Source organism: Gopherus flavomarginatus, chromosome 4, assembly GCF_025201925.1.
Source record: "Gopherus flavomarginatus isolate rGopFla2 chromosome 4, rGopFla2.mat.asm, whole genome shotgun sequence".
NCBI classification, from domain to species: domain Eukaryota; kingdom Metazoa; phylum Chordata; order Testudines; family Testudinidae; genus Gopherus; species Gopherus flavomarginatus.
The window spans coordinates 148,745,864-148,773,726 of record NC_066620.1 but is presented as its reverse complement, the minus strand read 5'-3'; the positions used below and the strand labels follow the sequence as shown (position 1 = coordinate 148,773,726).

At 37.0% G+C, this 27,863-nt stretch overlaps 1 protein-coding gene across 4 annotated transcripts in view; it reads right to left on the bottom strand.

Moving 5' to 3' along the window:
- The window catches only part of RNGTT (RNA guanylyltransferase and 5'-phosphatase), a 392,686-nt gene that overhangs the window by 169,069 nt on the left and 195,754 nt on the right, over positions 1 to 27,863 (bottom strand). The window lies entirely within an intron of this gene.

The following is a 27,863-nucleotide window of genomic DNA, read 5'->3' as shown; positions in this document are numbered from 1 at the left end:
GTTGCACTGTGAGCTTCCTGGAAGAAAACACAACCCATAGCCAAGAGTGATCAGCTCCTTTTGTCTAGTCTAATGAAAACCCTTGAGTAATCAGCCTCACCTATAAACAAATCTATTGTTCTCCCCTGAACAATTGTATTTTCTCTACAAAAATCCCTACTCACCCTCCAGTCAGGATTCTGATGCTCAGATCCAAACTCTGCATCAGTTCCACTGGGACTCCCTACTCTCCTGACTGATTGTGCTGGGGACTCTGCCTGCCGCCTGCCCTCAGCACCCTCCGCTACCAGCTTCAGGGAGTGGTGAGATCCCCTTCCTCTCTCTCTTTCTCTTTTCATTTTTCCTTTCTACTTTAGGTATTAACCTTTAATAATGTATGTTATGTTGGTTTAGCCCTCCTCGTGTAGTTATCACCTGTATTCAATAAATAACTTGTATGGTTAAGCTGGTTGCTTCTCTCTCTCTGGCTGAACCTTACTCTTTTGTGTTTTTAGCTCCCCCTATTCACTCTGCAGCAACGCTTCTTTTACCTAAGCTAAAGATCCCTACAGTGCCCAGAATACTGTGGGGTTTGCTCATCAATTGCCAGTACAATTGTGTTGTGAAGGTGGGGATAGGGATATGCTGAATCTGGGACACATAAGGGTAACAGCTTGAAAGTGCTGCTTGACCCAGTCCACGGAGCCCAGGGGCATATAAGGAGAGTCAGCTTGAAAGTGCTGCTTCGTCCAGCCCAGTGAGTCCAGGGACACATAAGGGGTCAGCTTGACAGTGCTGATTGACCCGGTCCGCTCAGACTTGCTCTGTTAGTGTATGTGTGCGTGGGTGTGTGTTCATCTGGTTTTGGAGCTGGAGAATCCCAGCCCTAGGGAACCTAGGTCCTGCAGGATAGCTCCATTGGGAGGGGACTTGCAGAAAGGGAGAAGTAGAGCTCCATATGAACACACAAGTGACATAAGCAGTACATTGATAGAATTACAGAATCCCCTTCCCCAGAAAAGTAACCCGAATAAATGAACCTATCCCAAAGTAATGGGCAAATCTGGTAACACCAATCCCGTTGGATTAGCTCCCTTAGATCCTTAGCTGCCCAATTTGATCAGAAAGAAACTCTCATAGACTTGAACTTAGACTCTCCTCAACTTTTGAGGCATCTAAAGTTGCACTTTCCATGTACCTCAGTCAGGTACATATACTGCACCCTATTCACATGTTCAAATGTCAGTCCCTTTCTGGACAGAACTGTTAGAGGATCTGCCTTGGGACCATCAGGAGTTTGCTGAGCACAAAAATTGGCAGGGGCTACAGGAGCACACGTAGTACTGGAAACTACTTATTTTCTAAAAATGGATTAGATTTCAACTATCCCTTTACTTTCTTTCATTTGACAGCGCTGTGTATATACTTAATTACACTTCTCAGTATACTACACCCAATGATCTCCACACTCCTGCATTAAGCCCTACTGACTAACCCCACATGATGATAAGAGTACTTAGAATGGCCCTCTCTTAAGAGAAGCTTTTCTTATGTGCAAAGATAAATAGCTTGTCTTTCTGACATCTTCTCATGGATGTCCAGCCATCAGCTTCAACACCACATGGGCAAAACAGAGCTCTTGATCTTTCCTCAATCTCTCAGTCACCATGGACATCACTATCCCCATATCAGTCAGGCCCATAACTTGGCCCTTAGTTTTTCAGCTCTTTTTCTAGATCACCCTATCCAGGCCATACCAAGATCTGGACTTTCCTCTTTATTTATATAGTTAAAACAGTCACCCAGGTCTTCATCATCTCAAGTCTCAAATTACTGCAACTGTCTCCTCTCTTTCCTTGACAAATCCCACCTTGCCCATTTATACTCATTCAAAATGCTGCTACAGAGATAATTTCCTAACTCATCACTTCAACCATATCACCCCTCTCTTTGCATCTGTCAACTGTCTCCCCTCCTCCACCACATCAAACAACTTGTCCTCAACTTCAAAGGCCCTTCATGGCCTATCCCCATCCTACCTATCATGTGCTATCAAGATATCTGCTCCTGCCTCTGCTCTGCAAATGACGCTAGACTTCATCACCCAATATCGAATTTAAAAACTAGCACCTTTACGTCTTCTGTCATGCCATCCCTTATGCATGAGAGGAGGTCCCTGTAAACATCCACAATGTGACCTCATTGTCCTCCTTCAAATCCATCCTTAAAACTTTCCTTTGTCTTGATGCCCACGCCTCACTTTATATAGAGTATAAAGACCACCCGAATCCCTACTTGGCGCTTAACTTTCAAAATGTGGAATCTAAACTTCCTTGGTTTTGGTGAATGAGATCATGGGGCTTTCATGAATGTGTATTGTGAAATCTCTACCTTAACTGAAGGGGCAAGAATGTTGAATCTTCAATAAAGATTTGCTCTCTCTCAAGTGTTCATTAGGCACTGAATTTAAATAGGGGTCAAAAACCAGGAACAAATCTGTTAACAATTGATGACAATCCCTCATTACTCTTATGATGTCGTAATTTCTCAAATTTTACAATTGTCAGAATTGTTAAGTATAATATTCCCAATATAAAAGACAAGCAGAGAGAGAGAGAGAGAGAGAGAGAGAGAGAGAGAGAGAGAGAGAGAGACCTGTGAGACCATTAATACCACATCAAGAAGCAAAAAAGGATTTCCCCCCTCCCTTGCAAATGTCACAGAAATAACTTCTCCCCTTCTTACTATACCTGTTAGTTTTTCTGTCACTTGGTCAATCAGTAGAGACCTATAAATAATGGACACTTGTCCTGCGAGTTGTGGAAGCAGCTGACTGGTTAGGGAGTTATTTAATTTTTTAGTCCAATATGAGAAGCTAAATTGTGAAGCAAAAAGAGCAACAGGCCAGTTTTCCTGCCTATTATTACCCTGATGGAAAATGCCTTACAGTTTATTCTGATTAACCAAACCATAGAAAAACTAACAGGTAAGAGGATAAAGGTTTATTAAGTAAAGTAGAGTTAGTGGGGCTGGATTAGAAGTGTTTTGCCATGAGGCTATTATGTTATGCTGTGTGTGCTTGTATATTGCAGAATATGAAAAATGTCTCAATTTGCTTCTATGTTTTAAGAAGATTCTCAAAAGATTTGGCATGAACAAAAAAGTACTGCTTGAACTATGAGTAAATTTCTATTAAATACTTTTCACTATCAAAATTTTAATATTGTTTTTAGTTGTACAAACTTCTAATTGTATATATGCAAGATTCATCTTTAAATAAGCCTCCTATCTTCCTGTTTAATTTACCAAACATGTTAACATTTCTAATGAACTTGAACAGTATAATCTATTTAATCGGCACCATGATAAATGGCACACCTGCTTAACTGGGATGACTGCCAGGGAACAAATAAAATGCAATGCATTTCAATGATGCTTTGTACAAAAAAGATAAATGATGCACACAACCCAGTTTTGCTGGTACGCTCTTCTTAGTAGTTTACTGGTATGAATTTTCACCTATGAAGCCCTTGACTTACTTCAGGTAGTTTCCTGCTCTATACTGAACACTAAAAGAGGACATATTTCCTCCATATAGTTTACTATTTTAATCAATTTTCTATTATTCTTATTTTAAAAAGCAATTCATGAATGAAAATAATTGTTCGAGCTAATATGCAAATCCTGGCTTTTCATTTGCTGAAAACAACTGTTTAAAATGTGTGACTCGTGCAGACTTGGCAGAATTTGATTTTAATTTTTTATATAATCTCAAGGGATCAATGTTTATTTAAGTATTTTTTTCTATTTATTGATTTATATTTTTATTCACTGTTGCAGGGAATTATGGGAGGGATCAGACAATTATTTAATGATAGACAATGAGATTCAAACTGTGAAAGCTTTATAAACTGTTAGAACACAAATGTTCAACATCACGTAAAAAATATACAAAGTAAATGTCCTTAAACCAACAAATTAGACCTCTTTTTTTATTCATTGACTAGTAAATTTGTAACAACACTAATTCAAATGGTTAAATCACTGCACTTGGCCAAAAAGTCTTATTTTGCCTATCTGTAAATTTTGATGATCAATGGAAATATTTTTTCATCAGTTTGTGTGTGCACAGTAAAACTGACATTTAGCAACAAAAATAAATCCTTCCAAGCATAGTCATGTGACAAGAAGACTTCTGTTTAATAAAAGATTTCTCTTAAAAAATATTGTTATCTGGAGCAATTTATTATTTTATTTATTACATTTAATCAGTTTGCAAATGTAAATGTTATGGCCTGATTTTGATTAAACTCTTTCAGCCAGTGGGACAGTGTTTCCTGAATAGCAAGAAGGTGAATGATCAGCATCCTGGGCCCCTATTTCATCTTTGGAATTAAAAAAAACAACAAACCTGTTTGACAACAATGACAGCCAGGGAGAGATGCACACATCCTCTTTATTCTCCTAGAGGATGTTTTGGTGTCTAAAGCATTCCAATCGACACAATTTCTAATCAATGGTTTGGTAGCTCTGAGGCAAGGCACCCAACTCGTACGGATTTTCAGAGGTAGTTTCATATGAGAGAGATATACAGGAGTTTGAAACTTCCAGTCCATGCTCAGACAAATTCCTCTCCTGTCTCTTCCTTGCACACTTTAAAAATATATTATAAAACTAGATTTCTACAAGAAAACTGCTGGATATGAAATATTTATTAATTTATTTGTACTAAGTAGTGATTTTCTATAAAATAATTAACTGAAGCACCATAACCAAGATTTTGAGTGATGTGTTAAACTGCATTATGTAACACTCTCTCTTAACTACTTAGCTATTTTGCTTAAAGTTCTGATGCAAAGCATCAGAAAATAATTGTTTTCCAGCAAATACCAATGATTGCTATGTATTAAACTCAAAGAGTTTATCATATGGAAAATTTCATTTTGCATTTCATTATATGAGACAAATATGCATCTGTGATTTTCCCAATCAATTTCAAAACTACTGTAGGCTAACTTAATTCAGTTTAAACCCAAACTCTCATTAATTCTTCATGTACCAACCCTTAGTATACCAAAGCCAAGTTCAAATTGCTCATCTATTTTTTTCTTCATAATGAAACTTGTGGAGGAAAGGACTGTTTGTTCAAAAGTATTAGAGATAACGCTATTACCTCACCTACACCTTGTCTCATGCAAATAAGTAACATTTTCATTAACTGTATCAGTTGCATATTGTTTGTGAGGCCTTAGGCTGTGAGAACATGATAAATGTTAACTGTATGCAATCAAAAACAATACACATTAATGAAAACATTTCAGAAATTATCAGATACTATGATGATGGGCATCCTAGAAATATCTTAGACAGACTAGATTCCCAGGTTAAAGAAAAACTGCCGTAACTCTGAATTTCCTGGGTATCTAGTGTTTGGTTGGGGGATAATTACAACATCCTTGTAATATTTTGACCCTTAATTTATTAATACAAAGTCTCAACCTTAACTTCATCTTAACAGTTTGTTGGCTGGGAATTTTTGACTTTTACAAAAATATTAAATTTCATTCATAAAAACTTATTAATAAAACTGAAGAGAATGCTATTGAACAATATTTCTAATTATCTGAAGTCATGTAGCATCAACTTTAAATCATTTTTAATCTTAACTTTTAATAGCTGTTTGCCAGTACACAGTGCTTAATTTGTGCCAGGGCTTTCCAGGGCTGAGCCCTGGCATGTCTAGGTTTAGCAATTCAGAACCCCAGCACCTCTGGGCTTAATGCACCATTTATGAAAGTAAAAAAAATTGTTCAAGCTCCAGTAGCTCTTTCGTTACAAATTAAGCATTGCCAGTAAACCACAGCAGCTCAAAGTAGCCAGTGTCCCAGCCAGCTAAACTGGGTTTAGAGGTGATCAGATCAACAGCACAATACAAAGCAACCAAGTTGCATTTAATTTGCAGCTGTCTTAATGGTTAAGAGGAGTGTGTTACATGAAATGAGGAACTGAACTCTTCCGGCTCCTCCATTCCAGTTCATCTGCTTTTTAAGGACACACTCATGTGCCTTCCCCTCACAGTACACAGTGGAGCCAAGGCAGTGCCAAGGGGAGGCTTTCATGAACTGATGCCCACTCTAGCATGTAACTAAAGAACATTTAGAAGGCAGTGACACCTGAGCCAAGTAATCTATCAATAAGATACACATTTAGCCTCCCTCAGACCACTTACTCATTACAATCAATAGAACTGTTGCAAGCAAATTATCATAAAAGAAAATTTAGTTGAGTTATAGCTTATATAAAATCATATAAACTTAAGATTAAGGAGTTATCTGAGTTATTGACCTGACCAGGTCTGCAACCTATATAATTAGAACAATTAAATACAAGTCATTAATCAATAGCTTTATTACCACCTAATTTCTTCAAATATAGCCCAGGCTATATTTTAAGCTATAAGTTTGAAGAGTCAGTGTTATTCCATTATTTTAAATAATTTGAAACAAAGAAATAATGACAGCTGATACATTTCTTAAATGATCTAGGGTCTGATTTTAACTAATAGATTTACTTGTAAATTTTCTCAAAAAATTCATTCTGTGCTCAAAGAGAAAGTACTGTAAGTTTGGAGAGGATACAGTGTATTTTTCATAAGAGGTTTAATCCCTGCTTTAAATGAAAAAAAATGAAATTAAAAATGAAATATGGTTCTGCAATCAATGCCTCTATAACATTATTTATATTGACGAACACTTTTACCACTAGAAATATTACTTTTTAGTTATCTTAGGTCTGTTAAACAGAGAATTTCTTTCACCATGGGTAACAGATTACAAAAACTCCTCCTTTATCTAAATGTTTTAAAACTTTTTCAAAAGACCTTTTTGCTAAAACCTTGAAAAATTCTGATGTAGGAAGACATTCTGACAGGATAGATTAAAACAACAAACACCTTTTACTATTATTATATGTCAGTATGCTTGGTGCTATACAGAAACAGAGAAAGATACAGTGCCAGCCTCAAATAGGACATTAGTACTCTGTAAAAAGAATATATTTACACCTGCATCTAGTAGTGTACACTGAAACATTAAAAATTCATAACTTGTTTTATTTTAAGTAAAGTTAAATTTAGTTACAAGATAGGAAAATTAATCTTCATTAGATCCTAACTGTTCAACAAAGATCAGTCCTGCAGTCTTTAATGCTCCCTCACTAATATTCTTTTTTAAGTGTCTTCTTTGTGAATCAACTTTTAGCCAGCTTTTAAGAACATTTATTTTCTATAATGTTTATAGTCTTTAACAAAAGCCTAATAGGTTTGGTATACGCTCTAATAAAAGACTGCCAGCATCTACAGCTTTAGATCTGTAAATGATGCCTCTCAATACAATTTCATATTTTCTCAAGCATATCATAGTTTGCAATGGGACATGCACAGATTACTAGCACTTAGTACTACTTATATTAAAAGGAAGCTAGTAATCCTCTCTGTTTCTGCAATTCCTTTCTCTCCCTCGCACTCCACCCATGCCTCTCATCACCCTCCAATAAAGAGACAGACCTTGATCACGTCCCTGCAAAACATCTGCAGTGTGAGCGTTTTGTTTATTATATTCCAGGGCCTATATCACTGACTTGGTCTCCTGTGCCTTCCTCCATCACACTCTCTTTCTACCAACGACAATGGAGTCAATACTCATTTCATCACCTTTTCATCTCCATGCCTTCCTGCAAACTTCCCCTTATTTTACAAACCTCAATATAAAATTGATTTACTCCCAAGTACTTGCAGCTAAAAATCCATGTTGATGTTTTATACCCAAAGCAGGAGACGCAGACCCTTTAACATTTATTGTGTTTTAACAGCATGCAATAATACTGTTGAATGCATTTGAATTAATTAAAATATTTTTGGTATTAAGATGAACATTTTTCATCATATTCTTTATTAGCCAGTAAGATATAAAGTGGTTTTTCACCTCTGATGTCTGCACAAAGAAAGATCTTTAAATAAAGGAACTCTGTGTTATACTCCAATTACAGGTCTGTACAGTGGATTTCTTACTTGTGTGGGCATATCTCCTGGAATCTGATTTGGATAAACCAAGTTTGAATGCTTATATGAATCTTTTTGTCTAGAAATCTGACTGGAGAGTTCATGAGAATAGGCTTCTTGTGAGATTTCTGTTTTTTCCTTGTTATGGCTAGGGTAAAAATATTTTGAGAATAACCTACCATGTGCTATTTAGGAAGCCCTAATTTTAGGTTACATCAAGAACTCCAGTGGTGAATTAATTTTATTTTATTTTAAATTAATCAAACTCTTTAGCACTTCAAAAAAGTGTGGTTCGTGTCTGCTTTGACTTTAGGTCAGTTACTTTATCATCAAAGCCAACTTGCATATGACTAATTTGTCTTTCCCCACCTCACTCAGACAATAACTTTCTACAAACTTAGGTCCATAAAAAGTTATTAGAAGCCCTGGAGCTGTTGTCACCCACCCCCTCATTGTTTTGAGCTCCAGCTTTCCAACTTTATTTCCTGAAAGAGCAGATAGGAAGAAGACACAGCCTGGAGCTGGTGAGGGACAAACATCTTCTGAGGCTATGTACTAGGAAGACGCTTGAGAATGTCATTAATTGCATACCGAGTCCCACTCCCACAGCATTAGCCATCTTCAACAGATCAGGCAATAAGAATTGATATCCAAAAAGCTAACTGAGGATTCAGCTCACTTGGCAACTCTGTAAAACACAGAAGAAACCTTATACAATAGGGACAAACACTGAATATGTTAAAGAAATATGGGGCTAGGAAAAGGGATGTTGAGACAAAGCAACTCTTACCTTTGATTCATTTATAAGTTTGATATTTATTGGGAATGTCTCTTTTAAAATTGAAAGAATGGGGTCAAATTTTCAAAAATGCTTAAGTGACTTAGAGCCCTATGTCCCATTTTCAAATGTGGCTTGAGACTCACTGAATGTCACTGGGACTAAGAAACTTTTCATAATGGGACATAGGTGTTTCTGAAAATTTTACCTAGGCTTCCAAGTAAAAATTGAGAGGAAATATGCATGCCCCTGAAAAAAACTAAACATGTGAAGGACTGCCTGATATTTTAAGCAATTAAGTAAAATCACCTTGATCAATTACATAAAGATTTTGGCAAAACGTGTATCAAAGCAATGAATACTAGATTTAAATAATGTCACAGGTAGGACATACTTAAAGGAGTAACAAAAAAAGAGAAGGCTCGTGCACCACAATGATGTAGGGCAGTGGTCCCCAAAGCGGTGCCCACAGGCGCCATGGTGCCCATGGGGGCATCTTAATGCGCCCACATCCTGGACTCCAGGAGAACACCCGCCGAAATGCCACCGAATTTCAGCGGCATTTCGGCGAGGACACCTCTCGATGACGCCGCTTGACATCGACAAGTGATGTCATCGAGAGGCATCGCTCCTGAATTTCGGCAGGGACGCCCCTCGATGACGTCACTTGTCAATGGCAAGCGGCGTCATCCAGAGGCGTCCCCGCTGAAATGCTGCCAAAATTTGGCGGCATTTCGGTGGGTGCTCCACCGCCGCAGTGGTCCTTTGTCTGGCGCCGGCCAGACAAAAAGGTTGGGGACCACTGTTGTAGGGGAAGCCATGGGGTGTTACACAGAGTGAGATGGAACTGAATGATGGATCTCTTATCTTGTTGGTCTATGCTGGATCCAGCCCCAGAGCAAGTTACAGCTGCCCAGCATCTGCTCTAACTTATGCCACCTAAGGCAGGGTTTCTCAAACAGGGGTCGTCGCTTCTGTAGGAAAAGCCCCTGGTGGGCCAGCCGGTGTGTTTACATTTTATTAGGAACTCAGATTTTCAGGCATGAAATGCCAATGAAATAAAATATTATTTTATGAAGTAATAATGAGATTAGATTCACAAAAACAAACACCTTGTACTAAATTTAATATTTTTTCCATGAATATAATGAGCAGAAATGTCATTTGAGTCACACTGCACTTTCTGGGCTTTTATGGTCATCAGTGATGCTCTGAAATGTGGGCCAGGCAAAGAGAAGAAAACTGTTATAGTAACTGTAGCAATTAAATTAAATGAAAAATTTAACTTCCTAATAATAAATTCTCTAAAGAAGTTTTAAACAGCTTGTGGAAAAACAAATAGTCCAAGATAAGTGTTTTATTTTCAGTGAAACACTCCGTAACAATTTACTGTGATTTAACTGCCTAGGATACTCAAACCGTCAACAGATTTATATTTTATTATGTACTCTAAAAGAAGCCTCTGGCTGAAAAATAATAGAAAAGCCATACTGGAAGAAAGCTGAGTTCTTGTAAATTCTACAATAGATTTTCATGCAAAGTCCCAATATATAATCCTTCATGTAACCACCCACTCTGGATAACGCAGATTCTGGATGTAACAGACAAAAGTTGGAAAAACTGATTTGTCTAGATATACCATTGTGCACTCTAATTTGTAACATAGTGCTAAGCAAGAAGAATGAAGACAAGCTTCATAAACTCATCCAGTTATAAAATACTATTTAATAATATTACTTACTACTCCTTTTCTGAAGTGGGATCTGTTGCAGATGAAATAACATGACAAATTATGGCAAAATCATAGGCAAATGACTAGGGGAGAGTAAAATCTTGAATTGTCTTGGTGAAATGAAAAAAAAATTTCAACTATATTCCACACAAAAAGCTACTCAGATTACATCCTGATCTACCAGTAAATTAACAATCATACTAAAAGGCTACAAATAACCCCTTTGCCAAGTTAATCATACAGAATAATTTGGCATAAGACATTAAAAACATCCAATTACTGCAATAGATTTGTTTCCTATAAGAATGAAAGTAGATAATGGCAGCAGTGTGATACTGATGCTCACTAATATGATCAGGAGACTAATTAATATCCATGAATCATTTGTAGCATTCAAAATTTGATTAATGTCAGGTCAAGTTTAACATGCAATAGGTTGTATTAGTAATTCTCTGCTATCCCACAGCTTGTCAGTTTTTTTAAGTAAGTGCCATCTGTTACACATGGGAATAGCCAACAGCCAAAACAAAAGCACTGTTGATACAACTGGTCACTCAAATATTTTTGAAAGTTCCACAGGACAATTACACCGAAAATGCTAAACATACTAGAGTAGTATCTAGAAAATCACATTCCACATGATGATTTTGTATGAACTACATAAGTAGCATCCAATGATTACTATAAAAAAAGAGTAAAAGAAAATATCTTTATTTTTCCAGTTTGTTTACTTTGTAACATTTGACAGCACTTCATGTAAAGTCAGTTTTGCTGATCAGCTGCACTTCTCTCACATGCTAGCATGAGGACATCACTTCCATGTACTGTGCTGAGGGGAGTTATATACACACTTCTACAGGCCCTTGAAAGCCTGTTCTATGAATAATAATAAAAGTAAAGCTGAAATGACAGTAAAGTGGCAACAGATAAGTATGTGGCCAGAGAGAAAGAAGAGAGGAGAAGATGTGGGATTCAAAACATTTGGTGGTATACCATCAGTCTGGGATATATGCCTTGTATTCTGGCAGTCTGATCTGAGATTAGCACTCTTAAAATGTGTTCTGTACCAGATAGTGTGACAGTGAATACAAACCTATCAGTCTCAGTGAGGTTTTAATTCAACTCATAACACAGTTTCACTCAGCTCATAACATTATTTAAAAAGAAAAAAAGTACAGATATAATTCTTTTTTTAAATCAATCTCTCTCTCATATGCCGTTGTCAGAGCTCCATGTCCAGGACAGCCTCTGTATCAAGAGAGACTAGACTTTGTAAATCACCCTCCAGATGTCAGATGTGTTGTCCATCACATGAGTTATTGTCAGCAACGCTGCCCTACAGGTCATGGCATGAGGAGGAAACCATACTAAACTGGTGCAAAATTGCAACAATTCTAGACAAGCCAGAAAGTAACCTGTTGAACCTGGTCCAGGATTTACAATCAAGTGGACAAGAACGCAAATGTAGCAATGGACTCCTGAATTTACTTAATGTATTATACTCTCTTTCCCACTGATGCTTCCATTCTGTAAGACCACAGGTTTCAGCTCCCTGTTGGTACTGATCACCCGAGCATTGGTAAAAGGCCAGTAGCACTCTTGTCCAAGAGTGTGAGAGCTACCCTAGCAAAGGGGCATAGAGAAATCACACTTGGTCTGCAGGAGTGGGAATCCTCCCCTGAATATGAGCAAACCTGTGAGATGGCACTGGCTTGCTGTTCTCTGTCTGAGAATGGGGCATCAGTCAACTGGTGATGTAATAGGTTGGTTTTATTTGTCACAGTTTTCCAGGCAAACCTAACAGTAATGTTATCCATAGAAGGTCTGGTGGAGCTATGTGCACTAGCACATACAGACTGCAGACTGGTGTACAATAAGTGGACACCTGAATTATATAAGTGACTAGATTCGGTTCCATGTTGATAAGCAGAGTGCGGTGGCTGCATTCCCAGAGTGTAGAGCAGCATTTAGCTGGAGTAAAACCAGGGCCAATACAAAGGTATGAAGAACTGAAGGGTCTGTTTCCCTGGAGGTTCCCAATAGTTTTCATATCAAGGTGGTACTAGAAGAGATCTTTCTTTTCAGATGAGACTGGTGAAGTTTTTCTCCCAAGTATGTGACAACTGTTTGAAATGGCCACAGCCATCCTTGGACACAAATTGAGATGAATTGATTGGCAAAGTGATTGTTTAGATGGAAAGTAGTTGCCACTGTGTTGGTTTCATTTAGAATTGGTCTCCATTGCTGGAAATAAGTGGTCAAAGTATCCATGTCTTGGCTGAGATTCCCTTCAATCCTCTGGAAGTCGTTTCCAGTGTCAGCAATACAGATGTCGTCATCAGCATACACATATGTTTTAAATATTAAAAGCTTAAAAAACCCTCTTTCCATCCAAAAGGAAATAACTGAATGTGATGGAATCCTTCAGGCAATGAGGGCAAGAGGCAGGGAAGAGGCAAGGGAGGCCAACTTTTAAGTATCAAGTTGTGGGAAAGTTTCAATTTTTGAAAAGAAATATTTTCATTTCAGATTTTGGCACTCTTTTTACTGATTTAGTAATACTTAGAAAATACTATCTCAACCAGTCTCATTTTGTTTTGTTTTTTCTACTATTTGTATAGGGCCATTTTAGAAAAACAATATCACACTCAGATGAGTGTCATGCTGCGCTATCACTAGTTGGCAGGTTCTGAGGGAACAAATCAAGAAGTCACATGTCTAGTATATCCAAAACAATATCCCAGAATAACACACAGAGTGTGTGTTAATACTTAATTGACAGCACATCTGCATTACTGAATTCAAGATAGCAATTAGGCATTTCTCACTGTCAATCTCTTCCCAAATACACAGTTGAGAAATTGACATCAATTACCTAGGATGTTTTCAAATGCTTCCCTTAAATAAGAGAAAACAGGCATCTTCAAGAAAGTTGAGCTTGTGTTGAAGAAGTTGTCAAAAGGAGGAAAATAGGGGTTCCATAAAGATATGAAGGAGCCATCCAAAGAGAGAAAATCTTCAGATTTTTAAAATACACTCTAATTGATCAGATAATTATGGTGTGTATTTTATTAACTTCTATGCAGAAAATAGACTCAACACAAGCAAATCTGTATATAACAATTCGAATAGGCATAAAATGGATATTTTACCATACAGAATCTTAATAATTCACTCCACAGTAATATTGTTAGAGTCAAATCAAGATAATATATTCCACTGGGCATAAATTCAGCGAATACTTTAATATAAACATTTAGATTTAAACATTATGCACTGTGTGCTCAAAAAACTCCCAGATTCATTAGCTATCCAATAGTGTGTAAAGGCTCAATGTTTGTGACTTAACTGAATTAAAACTGGCTGCTCTAGTCCATAACAGTGAAATACTGAAGCAATGTTGTTATTGTTCAACTTGCAAAAAAAATTATCACAATTTTACAATACTTTCTGTACAGCACATTAGCGAGAAGATGGGTGAGGTAATAAGCTTTCCTGGAACTTCTGTTAGTGAGAGAGAGAAGCTTTCGAGCTTTCTGAGACCTGAAGAAGAGCTCTGTATAAGCTCGAAACCTTGTCTCTCACGAACAGAAGCTGGTCCAATAAAAGACATTACCTCACCACCTTGTCTCTCTAATATACTAGGATCACCACAGCTACAATACTGCATTGTACAGTAAATGGCAAAAGAGAAAAGCTGCAGTTCTGATGCACTATAAGGCTATATCACTATTATAATGAGGTGTTTTAACTTAACCACCTCCACCACTGTTTTCTTTTTATATTTGTCCAAATAAACCAACTAAAACTGTGTCTCTTGAAAGTCACTCCTGGAGGGGAGAGCTGATGCCTTCCCTGTGGAGTTCTATTGCCAAGAGGCTGTTTGGAAAGTGGCAGACTGTAAAGTGGTACAACAGAAAGTATTAAACAGTTGCCCCTGAATTAATGAGTAAAGTGACCCAGTTAGCCACCACAGCTGAGTCCTCTAATTCTACTTCAAAAGACCTTCACTATATCAAGACAATCACCCATACTGGGATGCCAACTGGCTCTTCAGCGTAAACAAAAAATTGTGCATTGTTAAGATACCGCAAAAAATTCTTAAAAAAGATAAATTTGAGGAGAAATTAATGGCACAAGCCTACACTTGACTGCCTACATATAAACATATTAATTGTCTCCATAGTGCAAGTAATCCTGCTGAAACAAATAGCTAAACAGTACGTTTAGAAAAGTTTCAACAGACTACAAGGTCTACTAATACTGAATACAGACTGCTATAGTGTTTAAGTAAATAGTGTATATGAAAAGGTATCATATTTCATCTAAATTAATCTATTTTCCTACTAGTTACATTGCTTATTTCACTATCAAGGAAGTCAGACATTTAATTATATAGTCCATATCTGATTATTCTACATTATTTTTATTTCATCACTATCAATATCTGTAAAATGGGGTCACTGATTCTGAATATAATCCTTAATAAAGACATGTAAATCTGCTTCTTTCAACTGATGTTATAGGGCAATTTCCCAGAAATGGATGATTAAAAACACTTTGTATGCAATTAATACGTAGAATGAGCTATTCTTCAATGTAGCCAAAGAGCAATGAAAATATTTTCTTTTTCTTAATCATCATACCTTTATACTGAAGTATGATACTTGATTCAGTTTAACATAAAAAAACTATAATGCTGAAAAATAAACATCCTATTCCTGTTTCATTAACATTGGGAAACGTGTATGCCAAATTCTTGTTTACAATCTGGCCATTTGTGTTGCCTCAGCAATGCAAACGGGATGAAATTTGACTGTACTGTAGCTGACTAGAGAATTTTCCTGGCCAAAGGGAACTCTGCTGGTGTAAAGCTGGAAGAACTAGCTCCTGAGCCAGTGCTCCCATTTAAGAGGCATACTGGGAGTGAGGAGAGAGTGTAGTGGAGCTCAGCTATGCAATAGTGATCCTTAGACAATGTAAATTAGAGCAGCCACTGGGAACCATAACTTGCTCTGAGGCTGGAGCCAGCAAAGACCAACCCACAAGATCAAGTCTCCATCACTGATGCTCTCTGAGTACCTCCACCTGCCCCTGCTTCCACATCCATCCCCGACCTGCTGTGCACATTTTGGACAGGCATAATCTGGCCCACAAACTGCTTTATGACCCAGATTTTTTGTAACTACATACACAAAAATAGGTAGTCAGACATCTCACTGGCAAGTAAGTGACTGCCTGATGAACTGCATCTATGTAATTAAGGAATCTGGCCAGGCCTGTGGGTTTTATTTAATAGCAGGTTTTTTTTGTTTGTCTTTCTTTCACTTTTGACACACTTTCTCCAGGCAATTCTGGCTTAGTCACAACTAAATAAAAGACTAAATAGTTTGGAAAAAATTTTATCCTTTAGTTTTCAGGGTTTTTTTGTTTTTGTTTTGTTTTTTAATTGGAGAGAAGAAGTGAAGTCCCAATAATAATCCCAATAGTATTCTTCCCCCCCCCACACACACACACACACAATATTTCAGGGGTACAGGGGGAGGAAAGCTGTAGGGTACCACTATAAGGACATTTAAATCTTTGGAAAATATTCTATTAGCAACAATTCTTACCCACTATAATACAAATTTCAGTATGATTTCTCCATGACCTGTCAGCTGGTCTGTAGCTTTGAAATTAAACTAAAACATCACATCACTCAACACAACAGAAAGCACCAAGAGCATGTGAACAAAGGACACAGTCAGATCTTATTCTTCTCAGCTCCTGTTTTTCTGCTTGCTTGGCAAGACTTGGGAGCACTACTTCTCTTCAATTAAAAGAAAAAAAAAGACAACAAAAAACTGAAAACTACAGGATGAAAATATGGCCAAACTATTTAGTCTTCTTTTTAGTTGTGACTAAGCGAGAATTGGCTGGAGAAAGTATATCAAAAGTAAAAGTTCTAGGCCCTGGAAGCTTTAAGAAATGCAAGCCAAGACTTCCTTTTCCAAAGTGAGGATCTGCAGATTGTAAGTTCACTGAGAATTTACAATGAGCTCCCTCCCAGCCCAAATTCATGAACACAGGAAAGTTTTCTATGTGACAGGATGTATGAATTCTTATTATTGTGATGTTACTGTCCTAGTTATTGTTTATGGAGAACACACAGAGACTATTCTACAGCATCTGCATGAAAAATGAAACAATATATACCAGTTTACCAGACATGATCATAGCTGCAGCTGTAACAGGTTGGTGTTCTCGTACCTTCACCTAGTGTAAAAGAGGTGTCACTTCAGACCCTCAAACGGATCCTACCTGTTTTGTTGGTAATGCTCTGCATGTTAATACTGATACGTCAGATCAGCTGTCATCATAAATCTCCTTGAAATCAGTGCTCCAATTTCGTATTCTGCCTCTCAGAGGAAGAAGTATTCCAAACAGACAGGCTACTGAAAGAGTACCCAGTAGGAGAAGAGTACTTCTTGGAAGGCACCATGTTTACTATTCAGTTGTAAAGTGCCCTAATAAAGTAAGGATTTTTTCTAATTCTCAGGGAGAAGGTATGGGACAAAGTGAAGGAGGAAGTAAACAGAAAGGAGACAGACAATAAGCAGGACAGTAGATGAGAGACAGTTAAAAAAAAGACGACAACAGAGAGGAGGAAACAGGATAGAAGATGGCAAACAGGACAGACAACTTGAAAGAGAACAGACTGGGTAGGCTGGGGGGAGAAGTAATGTAGGACAGAGACAGAAGAGCTGCTGCCAATTCTGGTGTCAGCAAAAGGAAGGACTGATATGTGAAGTGATTCCATACATTCCTTAATGTATGGAAAATAAAAACAAAATAAAAAATGAAACAAAAAGGAAGGATGTCTCTTTGGGGTAAAAAAAATGCATCCAGATAGCATTAGTTTTGTCTTTGCCTAAATATGGAACTCAAAACGTCTGGCAAATCTACACAGCTTCTTCTCTTGACATCTCTTTTTCACATTTCTCTCCATTTAATTTTGAATCTGTTGTAATGGTACCGTCTCTCCGTTATCCCTTTCCAGAGTTTTGCTGATGGACCATTTGGTTTCCTAAGTAGCCTTTGACCCTCCACTCACTCAGACTCTTCTTATTTACTTCAATATATGGCCCAGAGCTAATTCATTTTAAAAAGTGATCACACTGCTGTTGTGTACAAGTTGTGTACAACAAAATAATACAGCAAACATGGTACTTCTTAAGTATGACAAAAGCAGCTTCTGTATGAGAAAAAACAGCTAAGAGTCCAAATATTAAATAAACTAGGAAATAATACAAAAGCTTTGAAATAACAATATACTTTGGGAGGGAGGGCTGTATATTTCCCTCAATACTCAAAAAAAGTACCAAATTATTTCATCTTGTAGCAGAGTAGATTCACTCTCATTCTGACCCCTCCAGGACTAGCTGTCATTTTTAAATCAGATAATATTCTCAGAATTGACAAGTCACTGGTATACCGTATGATGGTATTTGGAAAAGGCTGTGAAGTTGACTTTTGATTATCATTTAACCTTCCAAGACCCATTGTTTCATTGGAAGTGATCCGCAACAATTCTCAGTGGGATCATGGGCTGCAAGAAGATAATCCATCTCCCACTTTTGCTAGACAGCATATTCACTAGACTACAACCTTTGGTGACATCATCATGGCTGTGACTGGCCACAGGACATTTCCCAAAGCAGTTAGTGGTTGGCTTATGTTATGAAGAAGGGATGTAAGCCCTCATGCTTATGTTTTATATTACTTGCATATTTACACGCTCTACCTAACATAATAATGTTCTTATTATCCATATAAAAGGATAATCCTGTTTTAAAATTCTGCTAAAAGATAAGTCTGAGTAATCTCTTTAACCTAAGAAACTCACTGTTAATTATAAATTGCGTAAAAAACTTGTCCATTTTATCAGTCTTAAATGTGTTGCCTTTCAATGTCATTGAACGTTTTCGAAATAAGATACTAAATAAAAAAAAATAATTTTAAAATGAGGGACTTAAAAATTCAGAACTGTTATTGAATTTGATGCCATCCCTCAGGTTTTCCACTTCGAGCTATGTTAGTAGTGGGAAAAATTAACTGAGTATTTGACTGAATTAGAAACCAAATGTCAATTTACCATGTTCTCATCCTTTGTATGTGACTTGATAGTGAATGATCATAAGAATTAAATTTTGTTCTTGAAAAAACAAGCTATAGCCCATACTATTCCAGCAGTCAAGTCCTGGGCAATGACTAACTCAAGTGGACCAAAAGCAAAGGGTTCAAAGTGTACTTAAAACTATCAAAGCCTGCCAGCCTACCTCCTCATCATTCCACAAACAGTTCCCACCTCTCCTAAAGAGGATCAAAGGACAACTTACTTAATCACATACTCCTTTTTAACACTGATACTTACAGCCAACGAGGAAAGAGACAAAATACCAACTGACTAAAGTGACCTATCATTCAGTTGTAATAATGAACAGTAAAGAATTAAGTATACATTGTTCACAAACAACCCACAGATAAAATTTGTTTCTGTACAGTGTTTGAATAAGCCAAACAGTAAAAAGGCCAAACTAAAACTGTTCACAAAGAATAGTTTGACTGTGTTCCTAGTGGACAGTGACAGAAAGGATTATATATAACAGCATATTGTTTGATCATAAAAGCTGATTACTGAAAACAAAACTTAAGTTCAGCAAGGTTAGTATACACCGAACTGTCCCTTTCTTTGTTTCCTATCCCTGGCAGCAGATCTAAGAGTCTCTTGTGAAATGGACTGCGGCTCTGCAAGAAAATTTCATTCTCATCCAGAAATAATAATGTTCATGGCAATACTACAATATGCAGTCCATGTTTCTGACATCTCAAGCAAATAATTAAGTGACTCCTTGAGACAAAACTTTAGGTACTACATTTATACTAATAGTTATAATTTAAAGAAAGCATGTTCATGTCACAGCCAATTAATTTTCAGATTAAAGGAGAATAAACCACACACACTAACTGCAATGCTAAATCCCTAAACCCAAAATGAACTCTAAAACCTATTTTATAATTCAATTAATTAGATAACAATAAAAATATATTTTCTGTTTTAGGTAACAAATGATTGCCTTTAAAACGTTAGAAATGCAGTACATTCCCAAACCTATGAAAGTATTCACCATTCCTCTTTACTTTCATTAAACAACTCAGCCCATGTAAACTAGGACAGGAATACAACTGAGATTCCTGTTTGTTCTGAATACTTGTTCCTGCAATTTACTTGAACTAATCAATACATAATGACCTATGAAGTTGATTATTTAAAAAAAAATAAATCAGGGAATGGGTTTGAATCTGAACAAAACTGTAAACGTTTGAATCTATAATTCAGAAAGGAACATAGAGTAAGGCTTTGGGAGAATGAAGGCGTATTTTCAGTATTAATGTTCAGTTATATGAAATACAGTGATAGCCATATCCTAGAAGCACATTTAAAACAATATTAAACAGATCATTTTACTCTAAAGGAAAAGTAAGACGTAAGGTGTAGTTCCAAACTATGAGGTGCTTTTCATCCTTATCTGTCCAGATACTGGAAAAGTAGTGATGTTACAAAATAATGCATCGCCTCTTGTGCTTTTGCAAACATGGGATAGGAGGGGTGACAGCACATTATAGCCTATGGAGTAAATTAGCAATTACCCAACACTACCCCTTTAAGTACTCTGATGGGCAAAAAAGCAAAAAAGCTTATACTGGAGGGGCCAATGCATCAACTCATGATCTCACAAACAAGTGAAAGGCTAATAAAATTAACATGGACACTTTCTGATACTGGACTAGGTCAGGCATTCAAAAAAATCATCACTATAGTCTGGGTTCCAAACATTGGTCTGAAACCAGAATGACAGGGAACCAGGAAATTCTGAAGGAGATCCCTAGATAAACACCTCTTCCAAAAGAAAAGCACATCTTACTGTATTTACTTTAAAACAGGGGTTCTCAAACTGGAGATCAGGATGCTTCAGGGGATTGCGAGGTTATTACATGGGGAGTCACGTGCTGCCAGCCTCCACTCCAAATCCTACTTTGCCTCCAGCATTTATCATAGTGTTAAATATATAAAAAAGTATTTTTAATTAATTGGGGGGAGGGGTCACACTCAGAGGCCTGCTATGTGAAAGGGGTCATCGGTACAAAAGTTTGAGAACCACTGTCTTAAAACAATTATTTTAGCCTAAAATATACAGACTTGTCAGATGACTCACAGCTAAAGTAGAAGTGGCTGCTTCAAACTAATCTACACATCACCATGAAATAAATTTCTATTCTTTCATAGTTCATTAATCAGTCTAACTGAAAATTTAGAAAATATTAACAGTTTTGCGCTAGTCTATAAGAAGTACTGCCTTCATCATTCACCTACTTCTCTGCTTACTGCTTACTTTCTTATGCATCCATTTGTTCTGGATTAAGGTAACCGCTAAAGTGGAATTTAACAAATACTTTCATTGTAACTGTCCTAACTTGTTGAGTTCCTTAGTATTTTTTAATTAGATCTGTAATTTTAAATAGGTGAACAGTAAGATTTAAGAGGACAACTATGAAGTCTCATATTTAGTATTTTTGAAGAGCTCAGCTTCTGTTTGAATTTGCCCTATCCATTCTTCTAAGAAGTGAACGTCTCACAATATGGTATGTGCTTGTAAAGAGAGAGAGAGGAACATACCTCAAATGCATTCAGTCTAAGTCATGAGACTGCCCATTTGAGAACCTCAGCCCTTTGCAGATGGAACTTGCTATGCAGAACAATCAGTTACTGGGTTCTAAGATTTTTCTTCCTGCCCAGCTATGCTGGGGAATGCAAAGACACGGGGACATTAGTATAAACTTCCCAGATAGTTGTTTTAACCCACTGGGAAGCGATAGACCTGGAAACTTTGACTGTTTTCTTTATAGCCATGTACTACAAAAAAGATCAGACTTTCTAAAAAGAGTCTATTTTGTCCAAGCAACAACAACAACTTGGGCACTGTCTAAACAGTACACTATCTTAGGAGAGGAAGGTTAAGGACAAAATGAGGTGAGACAAATTTATTGATTAATGTGGAAGAACAAGGGGACCTTGAGAAGGAACTCAAGTGAACTCCCAAATACTACTTGTCAGAAAAAAACTGGTGGAAAGGTTCCTTACAAGTCACTTACAATAACCTTTCTTGTTGGAATTAAGAGGCAGATAATATAGGGAATTTTTCCCTAGAGGGCCCCGAATATGCATCTTGGGACACAACCACTCAAAGGAAAAGGCATCTGGATTCCCTCCTGAAGCCTAATGTCTCTCACGCACAGCTGTCACATCAAGAGGTCTGTTGATAGATAAATCATATCCACACTTCTCTCTACTGCTAGTTGACAAGAGAAGATTGAGAAAATGTTCGAGCATATCATTTTGCCTACTCCATTTCAAACACTGTAAAAACATTCAAACTGTATGTAGTATAGGGTGACCAGACAGCAAGTGTGAAAAATCGGGATGGCAGTGGAGGCTAATAGGAGCCTATATAAGAAAAATACCCCAAAATCAGGACTGTCCCTATAAAATCGGGACATCTGGTCACCCTAATGTAGCAATACAAATAAGGTTTCATGTTTCAATGAATATGAAGATTTATTATTTGTTTGATTACCTTCAAAATATGCTGCAAACCTTTCACCTCTTGGGACTGATAGAGCAGAGCAGAGTGTTTCTAGATACTGGGAGCTTTCCAGTTTGCCATGCCATTTTAATATCTAACTGTATTGTATAATTTTATACCTGCACCTAGAAGTGTCAATAGAGGCATAAGTATTGGAATGAGAGGCAAAGACTGAGAAGCGAAGTAGTAATTACCACTCATAACAATAATTCTTTACATTCACTTAAAACTCTGTGTCTGCTTAACAGTATATACTGATTCCACTTTCAAACTTGCCAATATTGCCTTAGATAACTAAATATTTGTACCTCAGTATTTGCAATATTACCTATACTTACTATATGAGATACCTATAGTACTGCAAGAACTAATGCAAGGATTCTTTACTTAAAGCAACTGACAACTTTTTAAGGATTGTCTATTGGCTTTCCGGTTTCCCCAGGAAGAGGATGAACAATGAACAACATCAGCTGAGAAACTGACACAGAATGGCCATTTTAAGTGACAGCGTATAGAAATATAGTACCTGTGTAAAATTAATAGCTACAAGCCCACATAATATGGATATTTTGAATCCAAGTGTAGGGAGAGAGATTTTCTTAAAGCAGTAAAATAAAATGACATTCTATATGCAGCCACAGACCAAAAGAAAAAAAAAACTGAAGCGGTAATTTTCACTTTCAATCACATGGTAGTTATGTTTATAGAACTTGATATTTGGGTTCAGAATATTTTTAATCTGACAATATTTTTAAAACAGACCTTTATAAAGTGTTGGTAATGCAGATAGGATGATAGTACTGTTATGGAACTATGTTAATCCCAAAGTGCTTTGCAATTTTGTATTTAGGTTGATCTGGTACTGTAACCAGAGTTATACTGAAGTATCTGTCTATATGTAAAACATCAAAAAAAAAATTAAGGAAGGGTCAAGTAGCAGACAGAAAGGGGGGCACAATTACTTGGTCCCTTGGACAGACCAGAAGTACCACTCCCCTAGAGTCACACAAGGCAAGAACCTGACCAACTACCTCTTCAAGGGCATGCCCAGACTCCAAGGAGGCAATAAGACGCCCCCAAGAGTAGAGCTTCCCTACAGCCCTGTGACACCAGCACAAATAATTTATTTTAATTACTGACTAGTTAATGGGATGGGGTTGTGTGCAGTGATAAAAGGATGACTGCTAAGAGAGGTAAAAAACTTTCCCTTTTTTTCCTTAAACAAAATCTTTAAAAAATATGATAATGTGCAATAGAACTTACATGGGCACAGCTCTCTCAGTCCTTACATTTTTAAAGCCAACTTGATATAATACATACATAAATAGACAGTGAGAAAAATTCATAACATTTTAAAAACATTCTGTAAATACAATAGGGAAAAATGCTCTTCAGATAGCTCTGCCTCTGCCTCATATAGTTGCTGACTGCCTTGCTTCATGAAAATTATACAAGACTATCCATTCAAAAACTTGCTATTTTACCAAACCCAGTGGCAAAGGCAAGAATAGAAAATATTCAGCAAGCAATATGTCAGAATCGGTTCTGAGTTTCTAAAACAAGTTAAGATTTAGGACTTCATGCCACTAATATATAATTTTTCCTCCTAATCTTTTCACAAAACATTCTGATCAGGAGAAAATTTAACACACAAAAAAAGTAGTGGAAACCTCAGGCACAAAAACAGAAATCAAAGTTTTATTAGTAACAGTAGCTTTATATCAACAATATACTTGACACTTTGTAATAATACATATTCTTTCTAGAAAAGCTTACAGTTCAACTATACAACCTATATACATTTGGAAGGGGACCAGATGGAACAAAAAGTAGTGTTATTTAAATTCAAAAACTTTAGATCCAAACAGTGCAAATATTCATATTCAAGGATTGTGAAAGATAGCTATACAAACAGTTAACAGGAGGAGTATAGACCACTAGAGGGATTTCATTTAAACGGTCAAGAAAATAAGCAATCAAACATGAGTGTAGCTTCCTGTCTTTTCGGGTGATAACTATAAAAAGGTGTTCCACATATCTGCTTCAGATCCCTACAGATCAGTTCTGATAGTCATCTATTGGCAACTATTTCTAAACTGTATCGACTTTGACAGAACTACAATACTAAAACCACATTTTGCTAAATTCTGAGTTTTGACTCCTGTCGGCAACTAGGTCTTGAGGGATAAGCTGTCAACAGTTAACAACAATATATAAAGCAAGCAACTTACCCATTTTAACGTTGCATATAATTTTTAAAATTTTATAAAAAGCATTCAGCATCAGCATAGATTAATACTGCTGTTTAATTGATCTACCAATAGAGACAAAATTTAAACTCTCTTCAGTCCATTACAGTACCCGAAATAGATCACTAAATATTTACTAACAAATCATCAGCCTTTTCGTTATGTCCTAAAAATGGGTATAAATTGCTAAATTCCCCATAAGACCAAAGTCTTTACAAGGAAAACTATTACAACATACAAATTTCCCTACAGAATTAATAACTAACAGCATGTTAATATAAAACTACTTCCATGATTAACATTTAACTCTTACTCCTCCTTAATTTAAATATATGCTAAGACACCTCTGGCTTCTCTCATTTAAACTGTTTTATACATTAGTTTCTTCTCGAAAGACAAAACTGATATTTTCATTAGTCTTTACTGTCTGCCTTTGTTTATGCTTGTGCACTGTTAGCTAAAAGAAAATATTTGAAATAAAACCCTTTTAAATATTCATTTCATAGTACTATCTGACTCTATTAGTATGTGATAGCTTTGCAAGTGGAATTTGAGATTTTTTTTTAGGGCAGCTGGACCCTCCTCACCTTCAGCAAGTTTATGTCACATAATTTCTTTCTTCTTGACCCTCTTTTCTTTTGTGCTGATCCACATTTGTGCCACAGACATAGAGACTGTGGTCTGTCATTAGGACCCTGCAGTCTGGGATTCTCAGAGCTGTTCCTGAACTGTCTTTGTCCCGCTAATACAGAGAATGGAGCATTTTACAGGGCATTTGAACTATTTTGGATCTGTTTTTGAGAGCGATTTCTGTGACAGAAGAAAATCTCTAGAGTTCCTGCATGTATAACCTCAATCATTGACTTACATTTATGTATCAGAGGGGTAGCCATGTTAGCCTGAATCCACAAAAACAACGAGGAGTCGGGTGGCACCTTAAAGATTAACAGATTTATTTGGACATAAGCTTTCGTGGATAAAAACCCACTTCTTCAGATCTATGCATGACTGAGCCAAAGTGAAAACCACATTGGAGAAATACCAGGGCTGGGTCCAAAGCTGACTGTAAAGAACTCTCCATGAGGGGAATTTTCAGTCTGAGTTCATGGTCCTTTTGGGCCTGGGTAGTCAAGCTGATGCAGTGGGTGCACTTCTGTGCGATGTGGCCCTCACCAAGGCAGTGGATGTGCCACGAGTGACCATCATTCACAGAAAAGGCCTCCTGACAAGAGAGACACCTCTTAAACCCAGGGGATCCCAGCATACTTCCAAGGGGGAGAGCTTCCAATTGCGGAGGGTGGGAAACAAGGAAGCATAAGGCAACAGGGAGGGAAGAGTAACTAAAAGTTGTTTTTTTTAGGGGGAGAAAATTAATGGAAATGGCTAATCAATCCTAATGTAAGTAAGTTAATGAGAGTATTTCTGAAGGTTAAGGAGGAAGAAGGGCTCTGATCCAGATTCTGTCCCAGACCAAAGGTGGTTGAGAAGGAACTGAAGGCGGTTGGACTGCACAGTGCTATTTATAGATGCTGCCCACAGTGCAAGATGGCGAGGAGCACATGTGTGGCCCAACAGGCAATGCTACCAATCTCCGATCGCAGGCGGTTCTGCTGCACCTACAGTGGAGACACTACTCAAATAAGTTATGTTACCCATTTTCATACATGTGGAGGAACTCAAGACATTCCTTTTGAGGAAAAGATTAGATATTAGTTTTTAAAAGGGTATCTTAAGTTACCCTGGCAGTGACTCTCCCTGATGAGACCAGATTCAGCTGGTGAGGGCAACATATTTCAGGTAAGAGTCACATGTTGTACAGTGTGTGATTAATCTCAGCCCTGCCGAGACCCCACCAGATCACCTGCATTCCAGGCCTGTTACCTTCACAAATCAATAGTCCAGTAGCAGAAAAGAGCTGTGGAAGAGCTCTCCCACTGTGGACCCTTACAGAATCCTAGGCATGTAGGGCTGGAAGAGACCTTGAGAGGTCATTTTGTCCAGCCTCCTGCACTGAGGAAGGACTTGCTTGTTGATGGAACATTTTTTGGAGCTTCAGATTTGCATACCGGCCTGTTCCATCATGCTAGCTGGGGGCAGGGTGACTAAAATAAGGAGTGCTGCGAGGGCTCTTTAGCTAGGGAAAGTGAAAAGAAAGCCAGTTTGGCAACAAGTTGGTCCCAAAATTCTATGAGTCCCCAAACAACCCGAAAACAGGAAAACACATGTGATTTTTTTCTGAAGATGAACATTTGTTTCATTGATTTTTTGGAATTCTGCTTCTCTGCAGAAAAACTGACTAGACTGTTTTAATCAATCAAACTAATCCAAATGGAAACAGTAAAAGTGCATATAAGCTGAAAAGTCAGACTGAATGTTCTATTTTAATAATCTATGGTGATATTAGTATAACAGGTAAATATGTTTGCTGAAAAATATGACTTCTCACCTAGAAATATTTTTTCCTATTCAAACTATGGTCAAAAACAACTGACCAACAGAAGTTTTGAATGTGTATATGATTGCATAGCACCTTGAGCTCTGGAAAAGCTTTTTTCATAATCTGAATAAATATATTAAAAAGAGTTCAGTTTCCTTATGAATTTTTAAATCAAGTTAAATCTTCTGAGATCTCAGTACATTTCCAGTAACTATAATTTATACACAATGTAATTCTTCCAGATAATCTTTTCTTTGCCTCAGATTTTTTTAAATCTCAAGCACAATTACTATATATTTCAGTCAAGAACTACTTTTTCCCTGTGAAAATTTTATTTTGAATTCAAAAATCTCTATACAATGTTATCTAATTAGTTACTTAAAATATTTTCCTGATTGGCAGTCCAAAATAACTTAATACATCTAAAGAAACAGTGGTCACCCTTATGCTGCACTAAATTCACAAGGCTCAATCAGAAATAAAGTCTCTCTCGATCAGTCATCTCAGACCTCAGTGGTTCAGGAGCCAAACAGCAATCAATATTACATGAAAAAGCCACAGCAGAGTGAATTTGTTTCATTTACTATAGTACTATATATTCATATTTAAACAGTATGACATGGGAAATATTTAGTGCATGTGTGTAATTATTCTCACAGGAAAATAACTTACCAACTATTAGTATTTTATCAACTACAATTGGTTAATGACATAGTAAAAGCATCCTGATTGGTTAATAATTAAATCACAGAGTGTTTTAATATTAGGTGCTGCAAAGAACTGCAGGAGACACATAAAAAAACCACTTTTGGCTCAGGAGCCTCAGTAGCTGAGTACCACTGCTCTGGATGGAAACTTTCCCAGGACCTGTGCTCTCTATTAATTTATCATTCTGTTTGAAGACCATGTTCTAACAATTCTCTCTCTTTCATCAGCCACTCT